Source organism: Micromys minutus (genome assembly GCF_963924665.1).
Source record: "Micromys minutus genome assembly, chromosome: 31".
NCBI lineage: Eukaryota > Metazoa > Chordata > Mammalia > Rodentia > Muridae > Micromys > Micromys minutus.
Window position 1 is genome coordinate 14,215,569 of NC_137966.1, and position 21,547 is coordinate 14,237,115.

The 21,547-nt window shown below is 41.1% G+C and overlaps 1 protein-coding gene across 2 annotated transcripts in view; it reads right to left on the bottom strand.

Moving 5' to 3' along the window:
- Positions 1-21,547, bottom strand: part of AXIN1 (axin 1) — a 51,438-nt gene that overhangs the window by 24,921 nt on the left and 4,970 nt on the right. The window lies entirely within an intron of this gene.

A 21,547-nucleotide genomic window follows, 5' to 3' on the forward strand; every position in this document is an offset into this window, starting at 1 on the left:
GGGACTGGAATTACAGACAGTGTGTGAGCTGCTATGTAGATGCAGGGAGTTAAACCAGGGTTCTCCAGAAAGAATAGCCAATAACAGCTGAGCCATCTCTCCAGCTCCTTGTTGGTTTTTTTGTTTGTTTGTTTTGTTTTGTTTTTGAGATAAGGTTTCAGTCCTTAAATTCATATTTATTCTTCTGTCTCAGCTTCCTAAGAGGTATGTACTACACCAGACCCAGCTTGAAGCACTGGTTTTTGTTGCTGCTGTTTGTTTTGTTTTTGTTCTTTCTTCTCTCCACTGCTGGGTGATTACTCGACTGCCTCAGTCTCCTGAGAAAACAACCTAATACCCATAGGTAGGGGCAGGGGCTTTACTGGCTTTAATTTGTTGTAGCAAATGATAGAATACTCCTGAGAAACAGAGGCCTTGAGCTCCTATGCTGGTTGCCTTGGCCTGAACTCTGCCTACCCTGCTGCCCCAAATGGGCATAAGCCAAGGACCAACAAATGTATCCTCTTTCAGGTCTTGTTCCTACTGTCCCAGCTCCTTGCCCTGGTACTTAGGGACAAATTTGTCTTAAGCCAGGGAGATATCCTGAGCTGAACAGATGGCTGTGGGCTAGAGGAAAAGGTCTGTCCAACTCTTAGGACCACCCCATCCCAGTCCTGTGTCTTTGGCTACCTAACTCCTAGAGACACAACTCAAATTGTTGGCTCTTTATAACATCTCTGGAGCTCAGACAGCAGTGGTAAGGACTGTGTCTTAACAGAGTGTAGAAGCCAGCCTTGAAGCCAAACAGGGAGCAGGCAAAAAGACTTGACCACACCCTACTACCTGCAGGCCATTGTCTCCAGACCTGTACCTAAAGTTCATCATTCCTATCTGAACCTAGGTCTACACTTGACTTTGGTAAGAGACTAACCTCAGCTGCATTCCTACCCTCAACACCAGCCTGTATCTCTCCCTGAGAACAGCAAACAGCAAATATAAGGTTCACATGCAGGAGTAATGAACATCCTCTTCTAGGCTCAGAACCACTAATCCCATAGAGTCTCAGTCCCCTCACCAATTGTAGGGACAGGAACCTACCCTGCTAAAATCCATGTAATGACTCAGACCAGCTGTGGCCCCAGAACAACAAAGAAATAATATTCAGTCTCTGGTACTACATCTATGGACCCAAATAGATGAAAGCAACTGACATCAAAGAACTGAAGGCATAATAGCATATCATTAACCTCCTAACACTGTCCACTCATGAATGACAGCATGCCACCAATGCTTAGGTGCATATCCACTCAGAAAGAGTATGCTGTTGCCAGGCGTGTTGGTGCATGCCTTTAGTTTTTAATCTCAGCATGTGGCAGGCAGAAGCTGTCTATAGAGTTCCTGGACAGCTAGAACTACAGAGAAACTCCACCCCCCCCCCAAAAAAAGCATATTGTTTGGTATTTGGATGCTGTCTAACCAAGGATGACAACTATTATTTATCATGTTATAATGCATACCCACTCGTGGAAGGTGATATCTGGGCTCTGTCTGCGTCCATCTCATTATATCACCATAACAGTGACACCAATATATCTTTTACTCCACATTCCCTGTGCTATACCTTTGGAGATAAGGGATTAGTTTCCCAAGATAGCTCTTTTTCCAGAGTTTATCTTCTCATACAAGGTCTCAGAACTACAAAAGAACCAGTGATGATACTAGAAGGGTGAGAGGGAACATTTCACTCTAAATTACCATCTGTATAAAATGCAAAACACTGGCTCACAAACAAGATGTTCCTAGGCATATCCCTACTGTGTAAATACAGCTACTTATAGAACAAGCACCTCACCTCTGCACCTAAAGGTAAAAGAATACCCTATGAGATGCAACCCACAACACCTACCAGCAGCCAGCAAAATCCCCCTCATCTCCTTCATGTAAAATTAGGAATCCAGCCTCTTCCTTCCCTGTGAGGTTCAGTCACCAGCACCCTCCAATAGTACATCAGCCAATCAGATGTTAGAAACCTTCTGAACAAGTGCAGGAGACCTTAGAATCTGAAGCGGCTTGCCATTCACTGTAAACCAACTTTGCAGCTTCTGATTGAACTGGGAACCACCTAATTGAGTAGGGGTAAAGAGGATACATGGCTCCCATACTCTGCAAATGCAGTAGATGGGATGATGTCATTATACCTTGAAGAATTCTGATTGGATTTCTTGTTACCACTAAGTCACCATTTCCTCATTGTAAAGTAGAAACAATAATGGTCAGCCAGGCATGGTAGCATAAGCCTTTTTAATCTTAGCACTTGGGAGGCAGAGGCAGGATAATCTCTGTGAGCTTGAGGCCTGCTTGATCTACACAGTGATTTGTAGGCCAGTTAGAGGTATCGTATCTAAAATTTAAAAAAAAAGGGGGGGGAAAAGGGACAATAGATTCTCTGCAGGATTTCTGAGTTCTTGGTGAACAGTACTCAATTCTTGGAGAGGGCTCAGCATACAATGCAGAAGAACCTCAACGTAGACTGTCTTTGGCCCTGCATCCCTTATATGAGTTGGAAGGAGAAGGTAATGTCATAAATAACATAAATGTGCAACCAATTCACGATTCTGAAGTCAGAACAACAGATCCACAGGATCCAAGAACTGGTGATTCTACCATGGCTCTACAGAATAGAAAGGGTGCAAGTAAAGGCCATATCTGACATCATGCCCTCTCCAGCCCAATTTTACACATTCCAGTGTTATTCCATAACTATAAGTGTTAAAACTATAAACATTTTGCATTTATGAACTTAAATGTATGTATAAGCACTAGGGAGATGGTTCAGTGTAAAGAGCTTAGAATTTAAAGAATCGAGTTCAGATCTCCATGAAATTAAAGAAACTTAGAAAGGGAAGATAGAGAGATGGTTCTGTGGTTAAAAATGCTCACTGTTCCGGGTTACATCCTGTTTTACATGTACTTTATGCTCATTGTAACTAGTAAGACCTTAATGCACACTATCAAACCTTCGGGGGGAAAAAAAAAGCCAAGCACTGACAAATATGTACTTGTATACTTTTATGCAAAAATGCTTAAAATTTGTACATTTACCTTTGTTTTTTTAAAATAAAGTTGTTCAAAAAAAAAAAAAAATGCTCACTGTTCTTGAAAAGAACCAGAAATTGGTTCTCAGCATCTACATGGCAGCTCAGAACCACTTCCATTTGAAGGAATTTCTAACAACCTCTTCTGACCTCTAATGGCTCCTGTACACATACATACACTCAAAAGTGCCTTGAGCCAGTTTAAGTTTAGACGTAGATAAAAACCATTAGACCCTCTCTAGCTTCTGCTAATCTAGCTACACTCTTGTACCCAAGCTGCTGGTTTAGCTTGCCCCTCACCCAAACTAGAAATTTAAAATAGAAAATTATTATCGGGCTGGAGAGATGGCTCAGTGGTTAAAAGCACTGACTGCTCTTCCAGAGTCCTGAGTTCAAATCCCAGCAACCACATGGTGGCTCATAACCATCTGTAATGAAATCTGATGCCCTCTTCTGGTGTGTCTGTCTGGTGTGTCTGAATACAGCTACAGTGTACTCACATACATAAAATGAATAAATAAATCTTTAAGAAAATTTATTAACAGCCAAGCTTGTCTACAGATGTGACAGTCATGTATCTGGTAAGCTTTAAAAAAAAAATCAGAATGTAAAGTAGAAATGAATCCATCCATGATCTGTTGAAAACTAGACAAATGTAGAGGAAAAGAAAGACATAGATGACATTTCCTTTCCTATTAAACCAATGAAGAAAAAAGAGGAAGAAACCTTTGTTTAGGGGTATAAAAACCCCACTCTGAGCTGAACCTGGCACCTAATTTTGCAACGCTTTAAAGCTGCCTTGCTTTCACTAAGGGCTCTTTGCTCCTCATACCTAATAGGACATATAAATGTCAGGTGGATGGGATCCACCCCTTTCCCCCACCCTGGTCCCCATAATCCTAGTGCTTGGGAAGTGAAGCAAGCATTAACAGAATCAGCAAACAATGGGTTCAGGTAAGAGATCTGCCTCAATATATCTGAGAGAAAAGACACCTGACAATCTCTGGTCTCCACAGCTATACCTGCACAGTATGATACTCTCCCAAAAAAGGGGTGGGAAGGTATCATTTCATAAGATCCAGGAACTAAAATGCACAGTCTCTCTAAATTAAAACAAACAAAAACCAAAAAAAAAAAAAAAAAAAAAAAAAAAGGGAGATGGAAAGGAACCAAAGTATCAAAAAAAATGACATCAGAGAGAAGAAATTGTCAAAAGATCACATAACTGATCAACAAGTTTCTTCTTCACAGTGAAAAAAAACCTCAAAGGAAAAAACCTGCAATATTATGAGAAAACAATACGCACATTCAAGCACACCCTCAGTAGTAGAGTGCCTATCTACCATAAACAAGGCCCCAAATTCAATACCCAACACCTTAAAGAGAACAGGAAAGCCAAGTGTGGTAGCTGACACTTGTTAATACCAACGTCAGCACTCAGGAGGTGGAAGCAAGAGGATCTCTGTAAAGTGTAAGGCCAGCCTGGACCAGACCCCAAGTCCTTAGGCTAATTTGGGATGCACAGCAAGACCTTGTCTCAAATAAAAGCCACACTGAGAGAAAAGTCGTAGCTACAGAAAGAGTCACCAGTTTAGTTCAACTCCAGCATAAAGGCATAATGCACTTGAGAGACAAGCCACCCAATTAAATCCTACCCAACTAGGCTCCCCAAAGTGTGTTTGACAACTGTACACAAGAACAGTAACTAGTATCATATATATTACTAACCCAACACCCAGGAGTACCATCACACCATGTATTACCACAGCATTGAGTATAGCACACCATAACACAGTATCTCAGGAACACAGCATCCAGGACCACCCATACTGCTGAAACCATGCATCTAGTACCACAGTACTGAACAACATACACACCACCAAACACCAAGGCAACACAGCACCTAGTACTACAATACTCAGAATCACAAGATGCCTAAGGGTTAACTCTCTCAGAAAGAGTAGGTACACAGAAGGCTTTGGGAAACATGTTCAGGAAAATTAGTGTATCACACATGTATCACAATATATGCACCCTTAAAGTTGGTAAAGATTCATGAAGGGGCTAGAAAAATGGCTCAGTAGTTAAGAGTACTTGTTCTTACAAAGAACCTAATTTGAATTCCTAGCACCCACATACCAACTAAAGTCTGTAAATCCAGTTCCAGGGGAATCTGAAGCTCTCTGGCATCTAAAGGCACAAGGAAGGCACCCACAGTCTGAATATGCACACAGACATGTAGACCAAACACCTATATATATATTAAATTAAATTTAAAAAAAAAAAGAGAGAGAGAGGGGCTAGAAAGATGCTCTTGCATGGGGTCCTGAGTCTAGTCTCAGCTCCCATGTCAAGTGGTTCAACACCACCTGTAACTTCAGATCTAGAGATCTGACACATTAGGCCCACTGGTATTCGTGTATACACAAACACACACACACTTATAGATGGATGGATGGATGGATGATTGATAGATAGATAGACAGACAGACAGATAGGGCCTGGAGAGATGGCTAAGAAGAAGAGCACTGGCTGTTTTTCCTGAAGCCCTAGGATTAGATTCCCAGCATCAACATGGCCACTACAATCATCTGTAACTCCAGGTCAGGAGATCTAATGCTCTTTTCTAGCCTCTGCAGGTACCAGGAATGTGTATGGTGCACAAGCATATATGTAGGCAAAACACCCATAAACATAAAATATTTTAATTAAAAAAAAACAAAAACAAAAACATAAAAACAAAAAAACACAGGCTGGAGAGATGGCTCAGTGGTTGAGAGCACTGACTACTCTTCCAGAGGTCCTGAGTTCAAATCCCAGCAACCACATGGTGGCTCACAACCACCTCTAATAGGATCCGAAGCCCTTTTCTGGTGCATCTGAAGACAGCCACAGTGTACTCGTATAAATAAAATAAATAAATCTCTTTTAAATTTTTTTCAAAAACATATAGGGGCTGGAGAGAAGGCTCAGCAGTTAAGAGCACTGACTACTTTTCCAGAGGTCCTGAGTTCAACTCCCAGCAACCACATAGTGGCTTACAACCATCTGTAATGAGATCCAATGCCCTTTTTTGGTTGTGTCTGAAGACAGAAACAGTGTACTCACATAGATAAAATAAATAAATCTTAAAAAGTGATTTGACCACTGGGGAACAGGAATGCAAACATAGAGAACTTATTTCAGACTGACAATGAAGAAATTTACAGAGCATGCCAACCCGAGTCTGAATAAAGGGACTTCAAGCAATTTCAAGAGAGCACCACTTGGGGAGAGGGTGGAGGGTCAGTGGCACCTGAACTGAAAATATCATTCAGTGGAGCCTAATTATACTTGGAACAGAAAGGACACCCTGTATGTCAGCACCTTTCAATTGAATTTTAGAATAGAATTTTTTAGAGTATCCAAATAAACTATTGGGTTTTTGCCCAAAATGTTTCATCCAACTGTATATAGCCATGGTAGCATGTTTAGAAATTAATGGACTTCAACATAATTTTATCTTCTATCTTAACCTCAATTAAGTCTCTTGATAGATGAACCAAATATAAACAGTCTAGCCAATAGCCAGGCAGTACAGCTTTATCAACATAACAAGAACATGTTTTAGCCACAGTTGGACAAAGTTTTAATGATTCATAATAAACAACAGGTCTGTTAATTTGTGTTATCATTGCTGGAATATAGTTTGCCACCTGAGAGAAAGGCTAGTAAATTTAAGTTCCACAGGCTTTAAGGATTCTGCAGAGAGAGAAAAAAAAATCCTTCAGTTTAAAACCTACAAAAGCCTGTATTATCTTGATTAATGTACTTTTTGCATAGCGTAAGCTAATTATTGCTACAAAAATTTGTAATATATCCTGTTTGTATTGTTTCCAAGAACTTAATGTTTATGTATTTTGTTGTTTATATTTTATATATGGGTGTTTTGCCTGCACTTATGTTTGGATACTAGTTGTGAGCTTGGCGATCCTGAAGACCAGAAAGGAGAATTAGATGCCCTGGAACTGGAGTTACAGAGGTTGTAAGCTACAATTCAAGTGATGAAACAGAAACTGGATCCTCTGTAAGAGCAACCAGTGTTCTCAATCACTGAGTTCTCTCTCCAGTCTCATGTCAGTATGTTTAAGATCAGAATATACATTTTATAAGGGCTGGAGAAAAGAGTGTTTGCTGCTCTTACAGAGATTCAAGCTTGGTTCCCAGCACCCATATTAGATAGCTCACGACTGCCTGTAACTCTAGGTCCAAAAATCCTGAGACACTCCCTCCCTCTCTGGCCTCAAAGCCTATCTATATACATGTAACACTGACAGACACATACCCATAAATAAAAATACATCTTCTTTAAAAACCTATATATTATAAACCTGTACTTTTTTCAAGTACTGGATGCCTTACTTTGGCTTTAAACTCACAAAATGGACCTGCCTCGGCTTCCCCAGTTCGGAATTAAAGGTATATACTACTTACTACCTTACAAGTTACTCTTTAAATTATCTATTTGTTTGTTTTGAGACAGGGTTTCTCTGTGTAGCCCTGGCTATCCTGGAAGTCGCTCTGTAGACCAGGCTGCCCTTGAAATCAGAGACCTGCCTCTGCCTCCAAAGTGCTGGGATTAAAGGTATGCACCACCACTGCCCATATAATTCTTTTATTTTTTTAAACTTAAAAATATATTTAAAGTTTTGTATACATAAATATTGTATATATATATATGCATATAAAAATATATAAATAAATCACAAAGAAAAACCCTAAAATCACACAACCTAACAAAAACACAAAACAAAAAAAAAAAAAAAAAAAAAAAAAAATGCTGTCTTCAGACACACCAGAAGAGGGCATCAGATCCCATCACAGATGGCTGCGAGCCACCATGTGGTTGCTGGGAACTGAACTCAGGACCTCTGGAAGAGCAGCCAGTGCTCTTAACACTGAGCCATCTTTCCAGCACACAAATGCATTTTTTAAAAAAAATGTTTAGCTATCCCATTTTCTGTTGTTGTTGTGTTTTGGGTTTTTTGTTGTTGTTGAAAAGGTCTCTCTCTCTGCTGTCTTGGAACTCACTATGTAGGTCAGGCTAGCCTTAACTCACAGAGGTCCTCCTGTCTCTGCCCCAAATTCTGGGATTAAAGGTATGCAGCACTATGGCTTGCCCACATATATTTATTTATTTATAGGGATGCACAAATCATAGCAAGTGAACTGAGGACTGAGGACAACTTGTAGAAGTCATATGGGTAGTGGGGGTTAAACTCAGGTTAGCAATGTCTTTACCAATGGACACATCTAACTAGATGTGTATGCATCTCTTTTAAAGTGGATGGAGAGAGAGAGAGAGAGAGAGAGAGAGAGAGAGAGAGAGAGAGAGAGAGAGAGAGAGAGAGAGAGAGGGAGGGAGGGAGGGAGGGAGGGAGGGAGAGGGAGAGGGAGGGAGAATGTGTGTGTGGTAGTTTGGAGGTTTTAATTTTTTTAAGATTGCATCTTGCTACACAGCCCAGACAATCCTAGAACTCACTATGCAGAGTGGTCTCAAACCTGTGATCCTCCCTCAGTCTCTGTGCTAGGATTAAATTGTTTGATTTGTTTGAATTCCTGGGCTCAAGTGATACAGGCACATGGTACCATGCCAAATTCAAGAGGCCAGGCCTTTTGACACATGCCTTTAATCCCTGCACTTGGGAGGTAGAAGTCAAAGGATCTCTGTAAAGTTTGAGTTTAGCCTGATCTACTTATTAAATCCAGAACACAAAGACTCAATAAAGACCCTGTCTTAAAAAGCCCAGAGGTAGTGGTACAGGCCTTTAAATCCAGCACCTGGGAGGCAGAGGCAGACTGATCTCTGAGTTCCAGGCCAGTCTCCTCTATAGAATGAGTTTCAGAGAAACACTGTTGTCAGGTGTGAGCTTTGGGGGAAGATAGATAAAATGTAAAGAATTGATACATGTACAAACAAAATAACCACATAAATAAAACACAGATGGCCTGGAGAGATGCTCAGTGGTTAAGAACACTGATTGCTCTCCCAGAGGTCCTGAGTTCAGTTCCCAGCAACCACATGGTGGCTCACAACCACCTGTAATGAGATTCTGAAGACAGCTACAGTTTATTCATATAAATAAAAATAAATAATTAAACAAAAAACCACAGGCTTTTTGTAAAGCTTTGCTTATTTTTTGCCTTTTTAAAAAATTGTTTTTATTTTTTTAATGTGCACTGCTGTTTTGCCTACATGTATGTCTATATGAGGCCAGATCTAGAGTTACAGACAATTGTGAGCTTCCAGGTGAATGCTGGGAATTGAACCCTCTGCCAGTGCTCTTAACTACTGAGCTATCTCTCTAGCCCCTATTTTTGCCTTTTTGAAATAGGGTCTCACTGTGTTGACTGGGCTGGTCTTAAACTGGATGTCCTCACCCTCCCTAGTACTAGGATGGCACTAAAGTTATGAACCACTATGCCTAAGTCAATATCGTTTATTTCATTTCTCATATATGGGTATTTTGGCCGCATGTATTCCTAAGCGCCATGTACATGCCTGAAAAATAGAAAAAGAAGCAGCACATGTAGCCAACAGTATAGAAGAGTTTCCCTGGGAAAATGATGAAAGAAGAGGGGAACTGAGTGCTCTATAGAGATGCATAAACACCTACCTGAGAAAATGTGCCCAGCAAACTAGTCAGTAACAATCTGGAGAAAATCAGTACCACCACCACCACCACCACCACCACCACCACCACCACCACCACCACCACTACAGGGTTGGGGAGCATTTATAGTATTTAAAAGGGCACAGAGCTCAGAAGAGGCCCACAGTAATTAGACCTTCCCTGGTTGACAGGGGATGAAGACTCCCCCACCCAGCTAAAGATATGCAGCATAGGGCTGACCACTGCCCAATCAAACAAGAGCTGCACTCACTTTCTAGATTTGTCAATGGTTTATAGAAGGCTGGGCCTGGGGTATAGGGATAGGAAAGATTAGGGCTTTGACTCAAGTCTAGCTCCACAGAAAGATGGTTAAATGGTAAGAGGCTATCTATGTTTAATGTTAAGATGGTTGCCTAGTCCACAGAACTGACTCTTACTTACTACTGAGACACAGTGGGCAAAGCAAAGCTAGTTTCTTCCCATACAAGGGCAGACCCTTAGACTAGACAGGGCTGAAGGAAGAACTGTCAGTGTCAGACTAACTTGCTTTCCACCAACTCCTGCAACCCAGCCACAAGCAAGAGCTGAAAGGTAAATTAAAATATATGAAATTTGGATTGTAGAAAGATTGGCAAAGCCGAAAGGCACAGACCAAACTTGAATTTTCATGACCAACTAGCATACTGACACAAGGACACAGGCAGAGTCACCAGGCATCTGACCTTAATTTCAAGAGAGACCATACTGATGCCACAATGAAATGTACACAAGCCAGCAACCTGTGCCAAATATATAAATCCTGCTCTTTTCAAACACTGCTGTAAGAGTCAAAGTAGTATGGTCTACAGAGACAGCTACCATAAAATGTTCACTCTTGTGTTGCCTGTAAGTGCTTCCCATTTATAAACCCACCAAACCAGTATCAGGTACCAACATCACATGGCCTGGGAGCTCAGGACTGGAGCTGATCCCAAGTATTTCATGGATGCCGTGGAGTTCTGTCAGACTGTGGAGTTTTGCATGACTATTGCAGGAAAAGCCATCTTTTGACAGGCATGTACAGATACTACGGTGGGTACATTAGGGTTCACATGACATCTCTGCAGCATTGGTAGAAGGGATTGGTATATTTAAGATTTGCTCTAATGAGACTGGAGAGATGGCTCAGTGATTAAGAGCACAGCCTACTCTTTCAAAGGACCTGGGTTCAATTCCCTGCACTCACGTGGGGTAGCTCACATGGTTGGAACAGAGAGCTGCAGCTAAACTGATGTAGGTGGCTGAGTATGGATGAGCTGCTGCAAAGACCAAGTAGGGGCAGAGGAAGGAAAACCTAGGATCCTCAGTGTGTCATCCACCATCCACCTTTGCAAACCCAGATGTTAATTCTACCAGCATCTAAACATAAGCTCTGTTCGGGAGGCTAAATGCTCAAGTAGAGGCTGAAATCCACAGGCATCTGGTGGGGATTTCTGTACCTCCCACATATTATCTATGGCTTTTCTACAACCTCCTCATTCTGCAGAATACTTACAAAATAGTAAAAACCTACAGTAGGAATGTAGTCAATTTCACAAAATATAGCCTGTGAACTTATTAAGCTAGGATTTCTTTTTCTTTTCTTCTTTTTCATTTTGGTTTTGATATAGCATTTTTCTGTGTAGCCCTGGTTGGTTTGGAACTTGCTTGTAGACCAGGCTACCCTCAAACTCATGCAGATTTGCCTGCCTCTGTCTCCCTTTAGTGCTGGGATGGACCAAAGGCATGTGTCACCAAACCAGGCTTAAGCTGGGGTTTCTAAATTCACTATGGATCTAACTCTTTCATATTAATTTTCGGAGATATGTACGGGTGTCTGTGCCATGATGCGTTTGTAGTATCAGAGAACTTGTGAAAGCATTTCTCTTTTTTCACTAAGCAGACCCCAGGGATCAAACTCAGACTTCAGATCCTCAGGCTCAGAGGCAGGCTTTTAACTACTGAGTCATCTCACCAGCCTTAACAAAACTAAGTTTCTCTTTCCCCTTACTTTTAAAACAGGCTCTTTCATCCGGGGCATGATGAACCATCCACACCTTACTCACAGCACTCAGGAGTCAGAGACAGACAGGTCTCTGAGACTTCAAGGACAGCATGGTCTACAAAGCTCCAGTTAGTTCCAGGACAGTCAGGGCTCTGTTATACAGAGAACCCCAGTCTCAAAAACAAAACAAAACAAAACAAAAACCAAACAGGATCTATGTAAATCAGGCTGGCCTTGAACTCACTCAGATTCTTTTGCCATTGCTGAGATTAAAGGTGTGAGCATTTCAAAACAACTTAAAGGGAAAAAGTAGTTCTACTTACTTAGTTAAGAAATAATTTTTGCATTTTTCACTGGATATTCACAAACAAAAAATATTTCTTGAGGGCTGCTAAGATGACTCTGTGAGTAAAAGTACTTGAACAAGCCTAGCAATCTTGAGTTTAATCCCTGGGATATCTACCGGTGGTGGTTAGAATAGGCTTGGCTCCCATAGCCTCAGGCTCCCATAGCCTCAGGTGCTTGAATGCTCCGCCCACCTGGAATGAAACTACTAGAAGGTGTGGCCTTATTGGAGTGAGTGTGGCCACTTTTGGAGGGGATGTGTCACAGTGGGGGTGGGCTTTGAGGTCTCCTAGGCTTTATGCCAGCATGGAACCAGACCCTCCTTCTAACTGCCAACAGAAGATAATCTGTCTGCCTTCAGATTAAGATGGAGAACTCTCAGCTTGTTCTCCAGCACCATGTCAGCACACTGCCATGCTTCCACCATGATGACAATGGACTGAACCTGTGAACCTGTAAACCAGCCCCAATTAAATGTTTGCCTTTATAAGAGTTGCATTGGTCATGCAGTCTGTTCAGCAATAAAACCCTAAGTAACCATACAAGACTGAAAGAATGAACTCCACAAAGTTGTTCTCTGACACACACAAATAATATACAAAATTTGGCGAAAGGAGGGAAAGGGATAGCTCAGCAGTTAGAATGTACTGCTCTTGCAGAAGACCAAAGTTTAATTCAGCCTCCATGTTGGGAACCTCAACTGCTTGTAATTCCATCTCTCTCAGGAATATATCTCTCTGAGTTTAGTGAGTCCCTGCACTCGTGTGTGTGTGTGTGTGTGTGTGTGTGTGTGTGTGTTTGCAAGTGAGCATGCATACACATATACACACTTTAAAAAAAAAAAACCTTTAAAATTTCTCAAGCTGTATGTGATAATTCACACCTGTAATTCCAGTACTTAGGAGGTAGAAGCAGGAAAACTGGGAGTTTAAAGTAATCCTCAGCTACAGAACAGGTTTGAGGACAACCCAGGATACATAAGAGAATGTTTTGTTTTAGAAACCTTTTGGATCTGGTAGCTAAAGGCTCAGTAGTTATGAGCACTGGCTGCTCTTCCAGAGGATCCAGATTCAATTCTCAGCAACCAGATGGCAGTTCATAAATGTCTTTAGTTGCAGGGGATCTGACAACCTCACATCAATGCACATAAAATTAAATGATTGAAAAACAAACAAGCAAACCTTTTTTGATCTAGCTCACATAGGGAAAGTGTACACCCCTGAGAACTTAACACCAGGGCTACTCACTGGCTTCTATGACAGACATTTCTTAATGGTAATGGAGAGAAATATAAGTTCCAAAGGGCCAGGGAGCCACCCAGACACTCAAGATTTCCTCCCTAGAATCCAAATCTGTATGTGAAGACTGTCTAGGAGTCTCCTGTTTTCTCATTCTCAGGTCATGTAGTAAGAATTCACTCCACAGAACCAGCCAGCATGTGGAAAATGGTAGACACAGCAACAGGGATTCGCTCTTCCTTAGCCCCATGCCCAAAGGCAATAGCAAGAGTAACAAGTGGGTGGAGAGATGGCTGAATGGTTAAGAGCACTGACTGCTCTTCCAGGTCATGAGTTCAATTCTCAGCAACCACATGGTAGCTCACAACCATCTGTAATGGAATCTGATGTCCTCTTCTGGTGTGTCAGTGTACTTACATATAAAACAAATATTTTTTTAAAAAAAATTTTATGTAAGTACACAGTACACTGTTACTGTCTTCAATTGCTCCTTAACTGCTGAGCCGAACCATCTCTCCAGCCCAATAAACCTTAAAAAAAAAAAAAAAAAAAAAGAGCACACAAGACAGCTACAAGGAAGTCAGACTAAATGATAAATTTTTAGTCACAAATGGCCATGAAGAGATAGTCAAGTTAGTCTAAGACATCCTGTGTCTCTGTCTTCAAACGCAGGCTCAACAAACTACACCCTCCTCTGAAAGCACTCAGATGTTCTCTCTCACAGCTTCTTGGCCTTTTGGCTAAGATCAAGTGGAACCAGATATTCTCACTGAAGCCTCTGACTCTCTCAAATTATGACCCAAAGCTACCTATGCACCTGCTGGGTGCTTCCTCTTACATTTCTTTTTTTCTGTTAGCTGATGGAAACACACCTTCCCAGCACTAGGGAGGCAGAGGCTTGTAGATCTCTCCTAGTCTACTGGCAGAAGCCATGCAGGAAGAGCTTCAGTAGACAGGTGAGCTTCCTGGCCCACTGTTTTGCATGGCTGTGATGGGTGAACCCTGGAAAGGCACAGCCCCAGGGGTTTTGTCCCAGGATTGTTTCTTGGGGCTGATCTGCTTCTCATGTGTGTCATGGCTGTACTCCTCATTGTTCTGACACGGAATAACTGGGCAAAGAAAGACCTTTTCTGCCTATACTGTTATGATTGCTTCCTGGGTGTTAGCCTACTCTGTTGAGCAAATTTTCTACAGGTTAAGATCAACGTAAACTTTTTTTTAAAAAAAGATTTATTTATTTATTATATATACAATGTTCTGCCTATATATATGCCTGAATGCCAAAAGAGGGCACCAGATCTCATTACAGATGGTTGTGAGCCACCACCATGTGTGGCTGGGGACTCAGGACCTCTGGAAGAGCAGCAGTCAGTGCTCTTAACCACTTAGCTGTCTCTCCAGCCCCAAGATGAACTCTTATAAAATAATATTATTTTGATGAATTAATAATTTTACAATATTCTTTGTTTGATTTAAATAGTTTTAGGAAGATAGAATATTATTTGATTTAAATATGTAATAAAGTTAGAATCAAAACTAGAATGTGCCTCTCCTCATAGAATAGTAAATAAAGGCTGCACAGGTTAGAAAAGGCGAAGTACAGTGATTTTCATGAGCTACAAGCAAATACATTGCACTAGAAATAAAATTAGGCTTGGCACAATTAATGATCAAGAAAAACATTCACTCTAGGTTAAGTCCAGGGATGAGGCCATGGGTGTGCATCAGGATAAGTAAGGTCATGGACAAGGAGTGGGCAACTCTATTATGAGTGTAAGAACAGAAAATAGATGATTAGCTAGACTTCAATTAAAGATGAATAAAACTGCTGCTTTGCACTTATCAATAATCCTGCTGTAACTTCCTCTTGTATAACTTTCTTTTTTTTCTAATCTGCTTTTTAATGAGGTAATTCTTCCTTTTACATAAAGAACTTAGTCTTAGGGGTGTAAAAAGCTAAGAGAAAAAGTTGTTAGAGCTTGCTGGTTAGAGCTTTGATCTATCTACCAACTTTGTACATATGTAAGATGGTTAGAACTTGCTCACTAGAACTTTGCTCTATCCATCAAATGTGTGTATGTGTATGTAATATATATATGTATGTATATATGTGTATACATAAATGGTTAGAGAGTGCACACTAGACTTTTGCTCTATCAATTGTGTGTGTATGTGTGTGTGTGTATGTATGTATGTAAAATGGTTAGAGCTTGTTCACTAGAGCTTTGCTCTATTCGTCCAGGGTATAAATGTGTATCTGTCTGTCTGTCTGTATGCATGTACGTATGTATGTATATATGAATGAGTATGTATAAAGTTGTTGGAGCTTGCTTATAGGAGCCTGATAGGCTTCAGCCACTAAGTTTGTATGTATTAGTGTATGGATTTTCTCTTTTCTTTCTTGCTGTCCCCCGAAAAGTTTAAAGTTTAAGAGTTTCTTGCCAGTCAGAGATTACCAGCCCCAGATAATTAGGTTTTGCTCCCATAGCAACACTACCAGTGCTGACACTCCCGCCCCCAACAGCTATTAGCACTAACCCCAAATCAGCTTAACCTTTTGGTTATCAAAGTTCCAGGACTGTCAAGGATATACAGAAAAACTGTTTTAAAAAAAATTATTTTCCTTTTTTTGGTGTTGTTGTTTACTTAAGCCATCACCAGAAAAACTCAATAAATTCAGGTAGGTCTAACAGTTCCTCTAGCAAGAGGACTGGAGAGCAAGGGCTAGTTACCATGTCTAAAAGTTCCTCCTGTTTTCTGAGTGGAGGGCTATGTGGCCAGCCAACCCACCATACCGCTCCTGATGTCAACACCATCTGAAGTCCACTCCATGCCATGGCAGCAGTAGTCAAGCCTGACCAGGAATATACCACTGTGTTGGCCTCAAAAAGACATTAGGAGGAGATCCAGAAGACTACATACAGGGAAGGACACAGCTGCAAGGATGGTAAGTATAGAAAACACAAATGTAAGAAGAGATCATTTCAGAAATTAAGAAGTAAAACCAGTAGCCAAGTGGCAGGGCTTACTTCAGACCTGATCATTAAGATTTGTTGAGAAACCCAATCAAATTCAAATGACACTTGTGAGCCATGATCACCTACCATGGAGAGTACAATCCAAGTCTGACAGTTAGTGTGTCACAATTCCTGGGTCTGATTGCCAACCCACTCAGCAAACTGCCAGCACCCTGCTAACTCATGCCTGTTAAACTGTGGGGCTATAGAGCAGGTGCATCAGGCTCACACACCAGTTGTTATTATTCTAGCTGCAGGGAACCCAACATCCTCTGGCCTCCAATCATCTCTCCCTACATGTAGTACACATTCATACACTTATGCCCACACAAACAAAAAGTAGGATAATAAGGTCTAAAAATGAAAATAACAAAAAAACCCCACCATTTATGACATTCAAACCTTGGATAAACGGATCATTGGGTAAAGGAGCTAGCTTAACTGCCAAGCCTGACAATCTGAGTTCAAATCTGATTCACATGGTGGAAGGAGAGGAGACTCTTGCAAGTTGTCCTCTGACCTTCACATGTGCTCTGTACCACATACACATACATACAAACACAGAGACATATAAATAAAATGTAAAAAAGAAAAGAAAAAAGACGGGCTGGAGAGATGGTTCAGAGGGTTAAGAGCACTGACTGCTCTTCCAGAGGTCCTGAGTTCAATTCCCAGCAACCACATGGTGGCTCACAGCCATCTTCTGGTGTGTCTAAAGATAGCCACAGTGAATGTACTCATGTAAATATAATAATAAATTAATTAAATTCAAGACCAGTGTGAGCTTAAGAGTAAAAGCCCTTCTCAAGAAGAAAAAAGGGATCCAATGTGGTGAAACACACCTTTAATCGTAGGACTGGGGCAGAACCAAGTGGATTTCTGTGAGTTTGAGGTCAACCTGGTCCACCTAGTGAGTTTGGCCAGGCATATAAGGTGAGTCCCTGTGAAAGAAAGGGAGGGAGGAAAGAAAAGAGACATAAAGTAAAAAGTGTCTGGGAAGATGATTCCAGGGTTCAGAGCCCATAACTTGGGTTCAGTTCCCAGCACCCAAGAAAGGTGGCTCATAGAACTTCTTGTAACTCCATCTCCAGAGTTTCCAATTCCCTCTTCTGCCCTTGTAGGCACTGTGCCCCCTCCATACACACACACAAATGAACAAATAAATCCTTAAAAAAAAAATTGGGGGTGGGTTTTCAAGGATTTTATGTAGCCTTGGCTGTCCTGAAACTTACTCTGTAGACCAGGTTGGCCTTGTACTCACAGAAATTCAAGAGCAGCCTTTGCTACATAGCAAGTTCTAAACCTTGCCTTCAATCAAAACAGCTGGTTAGTGATTGTGTACACCTGTGATCTCAGCATTCTGGATGCAAAGCCAGGCAGAATTCTGTGAATTCAAGGCCAGCCTGGTCTATACAGTTAGTTCTAGAATAGCTAAGACCACATAAAGAAATCCTGTCTCACAACACTAAACAAGACAAAAAGGGAGTCAGGGGAGATACTCACATAAAAAGATGCTGCATGAGTATAATGAATGTAAAAACCAATACGAACAGTTTGTCTTGTCTTCAATGTGAGACTGTCATGGCTTCTCAGATCTGACAGTATCCTCAAATCATCTATATAAAAATCACCATGCACATGCAGTAACACAGGAGAGCAATGGCCACTCTTGCCAAGGCAGAAGAGCCACCAAGAGCACAGCAGAGCACCCAAACCAGAGACACCAAGCAAAGAGGCCAGTGACCCAAGTCTGTTGATACCATCTATACTTCATCTGGCTCTTTGCATCTTCTTAACATGCCACTTACTGTGAAGTTATCACCTGTGCTTGCTTCAGCAGCACATATACTAAATTGGAAGCCCAGGAAGATTTAGTTCCAGGGCCTCCTTCCTAGTGACACTTGCTAGTCACCTATTCAGCATCAATGTTTCTTTTTCCAACTCCCATCAGCCTCAATCTTCTTTTAGAGGACTCCTCCCCACTACCTGTCCCACTACTGGGGAATAGCCAGGTTGTCTGGGTAAAGCTCCCTGCTTTCCTTACAGGATGGCCCTACTTGGCTTAAGTATAATAGCACATCATCAGGCTCTAAGTTAGTGGTTTGCAATCATCCTAACCTGCGACCTCATGTTGAATTGGCTCCAACCATTAAATTATCTTTGCTGCTATTTCATAACTGTAATCTTGCAACTGTTATGAATCATAATGTAAATAGCTGTATCTTCCAATGGTCTTAGGTGACCCCTGAGAAGAGGTCATTCAACAACCTGCAAAGGGGTCATGACCCACAAGTTGAGAATGCTCTAAGCATTCAAGGACTGGCAGGACATAGCAAAATTGCTCCCCACTATGAGCCAGTGAAGAGCCTTCCTTCACTGGTGTGGGAAAGAGTAGTAAACAAGAGTAGTTAAGAGCACAAGTTCACAGCGGCAGCTACCTCCACCACAAGGGATCCAACCAAATGGGTTGTCAAAAAAAGCAGGTTCATTAAACTATAAAGAAAAGTGCTAGTCAGGTGTGGCGGCACATGCCTTTAGTCCTAGCAGTCAGGAGGCAAAAGCAGAGGAGGAATCTCTAAGAATTTGAGGGCTACCTGGTCTACAGAGAGTACTAAATTTGCCAGTGCTAAATAGTGAGATCCTTTCTCAAAAACAAAAGAGGAATAGGAGAAAGAAAAAGAAAAGGAAGAGAAGAAAAAAGTGTTGGATTTCTAATCAAAGCACACAAGCCAACTGAGTCAACAATTAATCCCAGTAGACTAAATTTTCTTATTCCCAACCTAGTTCTTCCTAACTACAGCCCACTCTGCATAACAGGCAGAACATATTCAAATAAGAATGTTTGGGGCAGGGTAGATAAATTACTGGTAAGCACTTGCCTCTAATTTGTGAGGTCTTGAATAGGATCATTAACGCTGAAAGCAAAAAACATAAAAGAAATACCAACATAAGACATGTTGGAAATGAGGTGTGACAGAACCTGCCTGTAACCTCAGCACAAGGAAGGCAGAAGTAACTCAAGGTCATCCTCAGCTCACAGCACATCAGAGGACTAGAAGAGATCTTGTCTCAAAAATTAAACACACTAAGAATGTAGTTCAATTGGTCACATGTCTGTCAACATCTACAGCTTCAAGTTTAATCTTCAGCACTGCATAAACTGGTGATGCATGTCTGTGATCCCAGAATTCTAAGTGGAGGCAGGAGACTCAGAAGCTCAAGTCATTCTCAGTTACATAGGGAATTTCTGAGGCCTACCTAGGATGCATAAGACCCTGTCTCAAAAACAAAACAAATTGTTCTTTAAAATCTTGCTAAGTAAATTGGCTAATGACAGTGAATAAAAACAGTATATACTCAACTGTGCCTCTTAAACTAAAGATGTGTTAATTCTATAGTTTTTTAAGTGGCCAATTTTGATTTCTTTGTGTTCCCAGTAAGCTTAAAGAACAGCCCTGGTCTATCTGTGTTCATGTACAAACTGCCCCCAGTATTTCTGTATGGTTCTAGCTGTCATGGAACTAGCTCAGTAAACCAGCCTGACCTCAAACTCAGAGATCCACCTGCCTCTGCTTCCCTGAGTGCTAGGATTAAAGGTGTGTGTCAACACAGCTGACTATTGCTTTTCTTTATAGTTCAATGAACCTCCTTTTTGGGAGCCCACTTGACTTATTATTCCATGAGCTAATACACCCAACTCAGTCCTGGTTCTAAATATCAACTATCTCAACATCTGGAAATGGTTTTCAGGTTGGAAACAATGGTAAGTTGTGTCTCTAATCATCAGCTCTAGAGTAATAAGCAAAAAAAGGCAAACTCTGCTCACAAGTGCAATAAGCACCAATCCAGCCAACCAAGGCTCCTGTAACCACAATGATTCTGAATTTAAAAAAAACAGTACAATTTTGTCTGATGAGACACCTCAGCAGGTAAAGGGATCTGTCACCAAGCCTAATGACCGCATTCAATCCCTAGAACTCACAGGATTAGAAGTGTCTCTTATAAGGAGTTTTCTCACCACACACACACACACACACACACACACACACTAGCCACATATGAGCCTGAAGGCAGTGCCTCCCCCACCCAAATATAAGGTGGATGGACACCCCCCACACACAAATAAGTGTAAAAATTTTTTTTTTTTTTTTTTTTTTTAAGAGAAAGGTGAAGAAACGTTTCAAAGCTATCTCTTCTGGAAAGCACTGCCATGCTGTTCTTCAAGCTGCACACGTTTGAACATACAATCAAAGCTCCCTTTGCTGATCACACCATGGAAGGAAAAGGTCCAATTCTGAAACTCCAAGCACAGCCATCAAGAGTTTCTGAATCCTCCAACAACTGACTACACAGAAACTACCCCACTACTGTCTCATCCTCCAGAAAGAATCCAAAATACTGATTAAAACATCAGCAGAGTAGGGGAGGAAAAGGGAGTGATGGCTTAGAAGTTAAGAGCACTTGCTCTTCTAGAGGTCCTGGGCTGATTCCCAGCACCTACGTGATAGCTCATGCTAACTCCAGTCTCAGGGGATCTGACACTCTCTTTTGACTTCTGTGGGTAGCAAGCACATACATGGTACACATAGATACATACATACACACATACATACATACATACATACATACAAAACACTCATACCTATAAAAAGTTAAATTAATTTAAAATAAAGTAATCATAATTGTCTATGCATTTGAATGTATTTCCCTCTCATTATTAAGGTGAAGGTCATTCTATACAAGACATAAATTTTGTACTCAAGAGTAAGGCCTAAAATTATGACTTCTAAGAATTCCCATGCTTCTAATAATTCACAAGCCATATGCTTATAATTCACAATGTCCTATATTTAGTAATACATGTGTTACTAAAGAGGGAACTCAAGAGTTTCCTGCATGCTAGGCAGAAACTCTACTAAGCCTCTACACTTTTTTATTTTGAATCTCTACAAGTTGCTCAGATTGACACACAATTTCTGGATTCTCCTGCCTCAGCTTCCCAAGTGGGTGAGATTACACCTGGTGAGTCTTGACTATTGTGTTCTCAATGCCACAAAATATAAGAAGGGATCTAATGACAAGTATAAAAGTATCTAAGTAGGAAAGAAAACCAAAATTCAACAACAGCAACAGCAGCAGCAGAGATTTCAGCGAGGGTTAAAAACAAGGCCACCTGTTACCAACACCTTTCCCTTGC